At 44.1% G+C, this 9,920-nt stretch overlaps 1 protein-coding gene across 1 annotated transcript in view; it reads right to left on the reverse strand.

Moving 5' to 3' along the window:
* LOC124111441 (epidermal growth factor receptor kinase substrate 8-like) overlaps positions 1-9,393 on the reverse strand; it is a 113,447-nt gene extending 104,054 nt beyond the window's left edge. The window contains exon 1 of the mRNA XM_048385897.1: positions 9,284-9,393. The gene's annotated coding sequence lies outside the window, so the exon portion shown is untranslated. The remainder of the gene's footprint in view (positions 1-9,283) is intronic.
* Between the last annotated feature and the right edge of the window lie 527 nt (positions 9,394-9,920).

Raw genomic sequence — 9,920 nt, forward strand, 5'->3', positions numbered from 1 at the left:
ATAGACAGTCGAACTCGTGCAATAATAATATGAACTGTGCACCGTAAAGACTGCGTTTTTACAAATGTTTTCTTTCAGGCATTTCATAATGGTTGCCAAAATCAAAGAACAAACTACGCTAGGCTTGTACAAAACTTATATATAAAACACGAAAGCAAAAAGATGCAACACCCAACTTGCTCCTTTCACCCTTATTCATCAACTCCTTTCACATTGTTGTCTTTTGAGAGGACGAATATTTTTTTAATTAAAAGAAAATACTTTTTTCGGACATCTTGTCATATTCTCCACTCCAGGAACTATTAAATCAAACATAAAAGCTTTGCATTTTATTTTATAACCGACGTCAATGTGTTAACAAGTTTCATTATCATTAGTTCTTGCCCGTCCAAACAACTTTTTTGCAAAATGTTTACCACTAAATGGAATTATGACACACTTGATAAATATTATGCTTCACCTCCGGCGAAGCTATTTCTTCTTGTAAAACGCTCCGGAGTGTGTTTAAATACTCATAAAACTTAAATTAAAATCCAAGCCTATAGCCCGGGGACCCACCGTGGGCGTCACCCGTCACTGTCAATGTGGTAGGTAGCACCGCCACGCCACAGTGATAGATAACTCTCTATAGTTAGATAAATATATCTCCGCCTCATCTCGGGCCTCTTTGTCGTACAGGGAATATCTCCGCTGAATCAGTTGGTGTTATTCCCTCACATGTCATTATCTATTTGTTCTTGTTTAACCCTAATGAGACCAGACCCTTTTAATTTTTTTTACACGAGTGGCCCCGTTTCGATTCCCCACATGCGGGTACAATATGTCCATTTCTGTCCCCCCCCCCCCCCCACCCCCCCCCCACCCCACCCCCACACCCCCCCACACCCCACCCCACACACCCCCCCACCCCACACCCCCCACACACACACCACCCCACCCTCCCCCACGACCCCCGATATTGCTGGAATATTGCTAAAAGCGGCGTAAATCCCAACTCATCTTTTCATCTCATTCATTGTTTGAAGGGTGTACACCAATACATTTTACTGATGATTAGCGTGCCATTAAGTTTGGCTGTTTACACGGCCAGTGAAAAGGTAAATAACTAACAGGGCATGATCTGTGATTTTTTAAAATGTTAGGCTGCTCAGGGATAGTGAGCGAACATAAATTCTCCTCTTTTATTTATGATTTTATTGAAATTTTAACGCTGTAGTGTCGTCCTATTGCTTCAATATTTTAACATGTGTCATGGTAATAAAAAAAACTTGATCACCTGGATGTTTCCTCAATCTGGGGGTAAAGCAGGTGTTTGTGTGTATATGCAACAAACAGTCCTGTCAACAACCTTCTTTAAAACGCAAATCTCCGAATAAACATTTTATTCTACCCAACGCCTAGTTCAAGTTTATCGCGCATTTAATCAATATTTATAGAATGCTCTAAGGCACGATGTTTTTTTGTTGAAAATGTTTCTGAATATTTGTAAAAGTAATTAAATCCGGGATGAGGTTCTTCCAAACACAAATCCATTTTTTTAAAAGGCTGGTGTGCCTGGTATAAATATGTTGTATTCTGGATGTTAGCAGTGGTAATTGGAACAGCCGCTATTGCAAGCTACGCAAACTAGGTGAACGCTAGGCCTCCATTGTATGTTTATATTGAACAATATTTCAGCTTGCTTTGCAAACATCTTATATGCTTTGGTATTAAGAAATCGAACTAATCGCTCAAAAGAATGGGTCTTCACGGGATGATGTGTTAAACAGAGAGTCCTCACACTGAGCGTTTTGGTAGTGTAACAATATTGTGTTTTCATAAAGTGTTCATGCATACATTCGTCACTGGCGAGTCAGTTGGGTAGTTAAACTTTAAGATCACATCAGCAATATTTCATCTGAACTGCCGGGGAAAGGAGTGTCAACACTTGAAAACTGGATTTGACCAATACACTATAAACGTTATCAAAACGTTATGCGCTCAGAACAGTCGCCGAAACACTGCAAACTTAGGTCCACAACGCTATGAGTGAGTGAGTGAGCGAGTGAGTGAGTGAGTATGGTTTTACGCCGCTTTTAGCAATATTCCAGCAATATCACGGCGGGGGACACCAGAAATGGGCTTCACACATTGTACCCATGTCGGGAATCGAACCCGGGTCTTCGGCGTGACGAGCGAACGCTTTAACCACTAGGCTACCCGACCCCCCCCCCCCCCCCCCCCCCCCCCCCCCCCACAACGCTATGATACCCGTGACAAATACATCTCCGTCAAAAATGGGTGTGTACTTTCTTTTGCCCTGCAGTGTAGATCTGAAGGAGAGGACTAGGATCTGGAGGTCCAAGCTGTAATTGATAGGTTGCAGCAGTGAGTAGGTCGAGTTTTAGGATATAAGCTACATTAATATTTAATATATTAATAATTTGATCAATATTGGAGCATTATTTTGTCAGGAGGCGTCAGAAGTGGGCTTCACACATTGTGCACATATCTTCTAGTCCCCCCTACAGACTTTATGGTGCTCACGAGTGTCTCAGACATGTATATGAGATGGAATACCCTGGATACACGGGGATGGATACAAATGCGAAATGAAGTAAGAGCTAATGTACAGAAAGAGGCTCACACAGCATTCTTAGCTCTGCGATTTACCATAACTCCTGTACGGTCATTATTGTAGTATAAACTTACGACAGTCGTAGCCTTTAGAGCTTTCTATGAATATGAATGAGTGAACGAGTTAGATTTAACGCCGCTCTGAACAGACTCAGTATTTCAAATTATCACGTCATGTCAACTTGATGTGGAATTAAAGCCTGAAGTGATTCAGGTCTCAGACATTTCATTGTTAATTGTTAAGTGAAACACACAAGCAAGGGTGTGGTGCAGACAAACCTGTCACGTAATCAAGGCGAATATGGGATTCGACCTCACACTCATAGCCACACTCAAGGAACGTAATGGACGTCTGTGCCAGCTCCATGGACAAACGACTGAATTCAGTAACCTTCAACATTGTGAAACAACGCAAGCTTCACTGTGTATGCTCGCTGGTCGCCCCTGCGTCACTACGCATGCACATCCAGCTCACTGGTCGTCACGCTGTGTCACTATGCATGCACATCTAGCTCACTGGTCGTCACCCTGTGTCACTATGCATGCACAGCCAGCTCACTGGTCGTCTCCCCGTGTCACTATGCATGCACATCCAGCTCACTGGTCGTCACCCTGTGTCACTATGCATGCACATCCAGCTCACTGGTCGTCACGCTGTGTCACTATGCATGCACAGCTAGCTCACTGGTCGTCACCCTGTGTCACTACGCATGCACATCCAGCTCACTGGTCGTCACGCTGTGTCACTATGCATGCACAGCTAGCTCACTGGTCGTCACCCTGTGTCACTATGCATGCACATCCAGCTCACTGGTCGTAACCCTGTGTCACTATGCATGCACATCCAGCTCACTGGTCGTCACCCTGTGTCACTCAGCATGCACAGCCAGCTCACTGGTCGTCACCCTGTGTCACTATGCATGCACATCCAGCTCACTGGTCGTCACCCTGTGTCACTATGCATGCACATCTAGCTCACTGGTCGTCACCCTGTGTCACTATGCATGCACATCCAGCTCACTGGTCGTCACCCTGTGTCACTATGCATGCACAGCCAGCTCACTGGTCGTCACCTTGTGTCACTTTGCATGCACAGCCAGCTCACTGGTCGTCACCCTGTGTCACTATGCATGCACAGCCAGCTCACTGGTCGTCACCCTGTGTCACTATGCATGCACATCTAGCTCACTGGTCGTCACCCTGTGTCACTATGCATGCACAGCTAGCTCACTGGTCGTCACCCTGTGTCACTATGCATGCACAGCCAGCTCACTGGTCGTCACCCTGTGTCACTATGCATGCACATCTAGCTCACTGGTCGTCACCCTGTGTCACTATGCATGCACAGCTAGCTCACTGGTCGTAACCCATGTCACTATGCATGCACATCCAGCTCACTGGTCGTCACCCTGTGTCACTATGCATGCACATCCAGCTCACTGGTCGTCACCCTGTGTCACTATGCATGCACAGCTAGCTCACTGGTCGTCACCCTGTGTCACTATGCATGCACAGCTAGCTCACTGGTCGTCACCCCGTGTCACTATGCATGCACATCTAGCTCACTGGTCGTCACCCTGTGTCACTATGCATGCACAGCCAGCTTACTGGTCGTCACCCTGTGTCACTATGCATGCACAGCTAGCTCACTGGTCGTCACCCTGTGTCACTATGCATGCACATCTAGCTCACTGGTCGTCACCCTGTGTCACTATGCATGCACATCCAGCTCACTGGTCGTCACCCTGTGTCACTACGCATGCACATCCAGCTCACTGGTCGTCACCCTGTGTCACTATGCATGCACAGCTAGCTCACTGGTCGTCACCCTGTGTCACTATGCATGCACATCCAGCTCACTGGTCGTAACCCTGTGTCACTATGCATGCACATCCAGCTCACTGGTCGTCACGCTGTGTCACTATGCATGCACATCCAGCTCACTGGTCGTCTCCCTGTGTCACTATGCATGCACATCCAGCTCACTGGTCGTCACCCTGTGTCGCTATGCATGCACATCTAGCTCACTGGTCGTCACGCTGTGTCACTATGCATGCACAGCTAGCTCACTGGTCGTCACCCTGTGTCACTTTGCATGCACAGCCAGCTCACTGGTCGTCACCCTGTGTCACTATGCATGCACATCCAGCTCACTGGTCGTCACCCTGTGTCACTATGCATGCACAGCTAGCTCACTGGTCGTCACCCCGTGTCACTATGCATGCACAGCTAGCTCACTGGTCGTCACCCTGTGTCACTATGCATGCATATCTAGCTCACTGGTCGTCACCATGTGTCACTATGCATGCACATCTAGTTCACTGGTCGTCACCCTGTGTCACTATGCATGCACAGCTAGCTCACTGGTCGTCACCCTGTGTCACTATGCATGCACATCCAGCTCACTGGTCGTCACCCTGTGTCACTATGCATGCACATCCAGCTCACTGGTCGTCACCCTGTGTCACTATGCATGCACATCTAGCTCATTGGTCGTCACCCTGTGTCACTATGCATGCACAGCTAGCTCACTGGTCGTCACCTTGTGTCACTATGCATGCACATCTAGCTCACTGGTCGTCTCCCCGTGTCACTATGCATGCACATCCAGCTCACTGGTCGTCACCCCGTGTCACTATGCATGCACATCTAGCTCACTGGTCGTCACCCTGTGTCACTATGCATGCACATCTAGCTCACTGGTCGTCACCCTGTGTCACTATGCATGCACATCTAGGTCACTGGTCGTCACCCTGTGTCACTATGCATGCACATCCAGCTCACTGGTCGTCTCCCTGTGTCACTATGCATGCACATCTAGCTCACTGGTCGTCACCCCGTGTCACTATGCATGCACATCTAGCTCACTGGTCGTCTCCCCGTGTCACTATGCATGCACAGCTAGCTCACTGGTCGTCTCCCTGTGTCACTATGCATGCACATCTAGCTCACTGGTCGTCTCCCTGTGTCACTATGCATGCACAGCTAGCTCACTGGTCGTCACCCTGTGTCACTATGCATGCACAGCTAGCTCACTGGTCGTCACCCTGTGTCACTATGGATTCACATCCAATTCACTGGTCGTCACCCTGTGTCACTATGCATGCACATCTAGCTCACTGGTCGTCACCCTATCTTCACTATGCATGCACATCTAGCTCACTGGTCGTCACCCTGTGGCACTATGCATGCACAGCTAGCTTTCTGGTCGTCACCCTGTGTCACTATGCACTACCCGAGTGTCCCACCGCCTATGGTGCTTAAAAAAGCATTTAACCACTCCGTCATAAAAAAACATGCGAAGATAATTTTAACTAACTCCGTTCACCAGAACACCGAAAATACATCATTCCTTTTCCGCTTGTTCTACCGTAATAGCCAGACAGCGGAGTTAAAGCGAACGTGGCGTGTGAACCTGCCTCGGAACACGAGAATGGGAGACACACGACACCTAACTTAGTCGGCGGTATAGACCAGATTCCATTGTTATTACGTCCAGGTCAAAGTCAAAGTATTCGCTGTATGCATGTTCACGTTTTAGATAGCTAACTTGCAACAAGCGACGCACTTTAACGGCGCTATTTCTGGCGATGGTCGAGAGATAAACCCTTTCATGTGACAAATTATGGTCGTACGTTACAACATGGGCGAGGCTGTTTCAACACACTTCCGGTTTTGAGATCTTTCGTTTTGTTTGCGTCAGAAATCAGGACCAACGTTTTAGAATGAATGAGTGAACATTGTTTTACACCGGAATCTTCAATATGTTACAAGGGCGGGGGATCCAGCACTTTTAAAGGGGAGGCGTCCAAAACATTAAAATCGCATCTCAGATAATTTTACAATTTTACTGCCTACAACATACTACATTTCGTTTTCAAAAAAGGTGTGACTGATTGTTGGAAGGGGGGTTGGGTGGGTGGGGGTTAAACCATCCCTCACCCATCCACCCCAACCACAACCCCCACCCCCAACCCCAACCCTTCTGGATCCGCCGATGTGTCAGCTAATTGAATGAATTATTAATTAGATCTTTACATACAATGCCGGGCAAAAACTAGTATACAATAAAAAATTGGATTTGATCCCAAAATTACAAACGTTATCGAAACGTTGCTATGCCGAGACGTTGCACACTTAAGGTCCCAAACTCTACTGCACGTATGATACCCGTATCAAAAACATCGCCATCGAAAAGTCTTTTGTTGCTTGTTTCAGTTTTAGCCACCAGCAAACATCCGTGCATACCTTTCCGGCCAGGCAGTTAACTAACACTCTACGTAGGTGGGACTACAGACTGGAAGTCGTCCCTTTTTAAAAAATAAAATAAATTGTTTTCAGCAAATGTGTACAGAAAAACTAAGAAAGAGCCCATGTATATATATCTATCCTCTCTTCAAAGAACAATTCATACTCGAAGAATATCTAGTATCTATTATTATATAAAAAAAAAGAAAGAAAAAAAGAAAGCCTCGCTAATACAATACAATAGATTCGGGTCTCGCTAGCTCAATTCGGGGCAGGTTATTTTGATTTAAAGATCTAGACGGGCATATTTCAAAGGTTTAACAACACCTTTAACCTTAATGTTGTAGAAAATGAGTATCATGTAATGTGTGTGTGTAAACTCTATCTTCAATTAAAAAACAAATATATTCCAAATATATCCAAATATCAGTTTGTTTTGCATCCTTATGTCAACCTCAAATGTTACATTATTACCAAAAATTGTATTGTACGTATCGTGTATTATAAGTCAGAACAAACACGCATACCCTGTAATTATGTTTAACTATGGGCCTATAGCTTCTCAGTTTGCCATGAATAAGCCATTTGGAATAAAGACTCCGAGGTATAATTCCCCCCTGTGTGTTCAAAATGCATGAGACCCGTGAAGATCCGGGGTAGAATAAGTCTTCAGCAACCCATTCTTGCCGTAAAAGGCAACTATGCTTGTCGACTTACGGGATCGGGTGGTCAGGCTCGCTGACTTGGTTCAAGCATGTCATCGATCCCAATTGCGTGGATCGATGCTCATGATATCAACCACTGGATTGTCTGGTCCAGACTCGTCATATAGCTGGAATATTGCTGAGTGTGGCTTTAAACAACAAACCAACCAACCAACCAAATGCATGAAAGCATGAAAGCCTGTTTCAAATTTTATTTTTGTTGTTTCATTTTGTTTGTTTGCTTGTTAGCTTATGTCATACGTTATTTACTGATATAATACCGTAAGTAATGCACCAATGTAGAATGCCTATCGAGAACACGTTTACTGTTGCAATAGTATAGTGATAGTTAAAACACCATTGCTATACTATTCTACTACAAGCATCTGCGGCTACTGCAGAAGGATTGCGAAAGCTTGTTAAGCAAATGATCGTCACGATATGGCTGAAATACTGCCGATGTGACGTGAAGCATAAACTCACTGTTAAGCAAATTTACCGTAATACAACGTAGAAATTGCATTCGACAAGTCCAATATTCAGCAGATTGTGGGTATCTCTGCTCATTGTCCGGTATAGAATTACCTACATTGTTTAATTTCGCGTGTCTCTCCAAACAAGGTCTATTATGGATTAACACGGATGGAACAGAACATGATAAATAGTATTTTTTGTCATTTTAGTATTGAAATTTTAACTTGTCATCGATGTTTTGCCGCTTGGTCATGGATTATTGCAGTGCGTCCATGGTTCAGTCAATACACCCCTAACTCGTGTGGGAGGAGGGCCATACACAATAAAATCTTTCAGGGCATCAACTTTTGTAGTGAACATTCTCCTTTTGTTGTAAAATCCAAGGCAAACTGATTGTTACTTTATATAGCAAAGACAATACTGAGTGTTATCGATATTCATTAAGTTCTGTACGTGTTAGTATATAGACGTTGTGACACTAGTCTGTGATGAATATTTTGCCAATGTGGACCTACATTCCCCACTCCTGGAAATGATAATGTCTTTACATATAGGCGACCGTTGTCCAGTCTATTTACATCACAACACTCACCGTTACCAGTCTATACACATCATAACACTCACTGTAAAACACTCACACGTTTTTCTTCTTAAAAAAAAATAATCAAATTTCGACTAAATATAACCGATATTAAATTCCGATCACCTTAATGTTATTGTAATGACCCAAACTCTCATTTCTATATAATTTATACGCATTGGTTTAAAGACCTAAACCCTCATTTCTATATAATTTATACGCATTGGTTTAAAGACCTAAACCCTCATTTCTATATAATTTATACGCATTGGTTTAAAGAAAGCAGTGCCCCTTTATAACGCTATCGTCAGCTTTATACCGTGAAGCTGTAAACATAACTGTATATCTCTGGCAAATAAACCCCCAGAGCTATACTTTGATAGTGATATATTTATATATGTAATGTAAACAATACTAGCAAACACGGGACACATGGAAACATGCCAATGGATTAGGTGTCTTTGGTCACAGACGAAATATTCATACTTAATCTGAACATTATTCATAGAGAGCATGATAATAATATACTATATGTTCGTTCAAAGTAATAAGATATTCACGTTCCAGTATAACAAATATACCTTGTCGGATTTGAATATAATTATGTATTTTGTAGACTATTTCTTACGTTATAAATCAAAAAAGGCTCAACATTTCTTACCTCTCTTGGTCCAAACCTTTCTAAATCAACGGGTTGCTATCTTGTCAAGAGGCTCATTGACGGGATGACGTCATATTGTGTGGTTATTGATTTTAACAGCTACACCCCTCGTGCCCCTTTCATGCCACGCCCCCTTTCACGGGAATCTCGTGGATGGGTTGCTTTGTTATGAACCTGTGAACAGCTACAATAACCGCGAATGTCGACACACCTTCAACTGAAATGCCACCCCTTCCATGTTTATATTTATATTATTAATAGTTATTTATTCAGTATATGAATAAGTTATATACAATTCAGTTATATTTAGGCTACACGGACTTTGATAAGTCTAATGACACCGGCGTTAGAGCTATGAACGAGGGTGTCCTGTATGTAGTTATGTGTAGCCTAATGACACCCGCGTTAGCGATATGAACGAGGGTGTCCTGTATGTAGTTATGTCCAATGACACCCGCGTTAGCGATATGAACGAGGGTGTCCTGTATGTAGTTATGTGTAGCCTAATGACACCCGCGTTAGCGATATGAACGGGGGTGTCCTGTATGTAGTTATGTGTAGCCTAATGACACCCGCGTTAGCGATATGAACGAGGGTGTCCAGTATGTAGTTATGTGTAGTTTATTGACACCCGCGT

The sequence above is a fragment of the Haliotis rufescens genome, unplaced genomic scaffold (genome assembly GCF_023055435.1).
Source record: "Haliotis rufescens isolate VD_foot unplaced genomic scaffold, xgHalRufe1.0.p SCAF_6, whole genome shotgun sequence".
Lineage (NCBI taxonomy): Eukaryota > Metazoa > Mollusca > Gastropoda > Lepetellida > Haliotidae > Haliotis > Haliotis rufescens.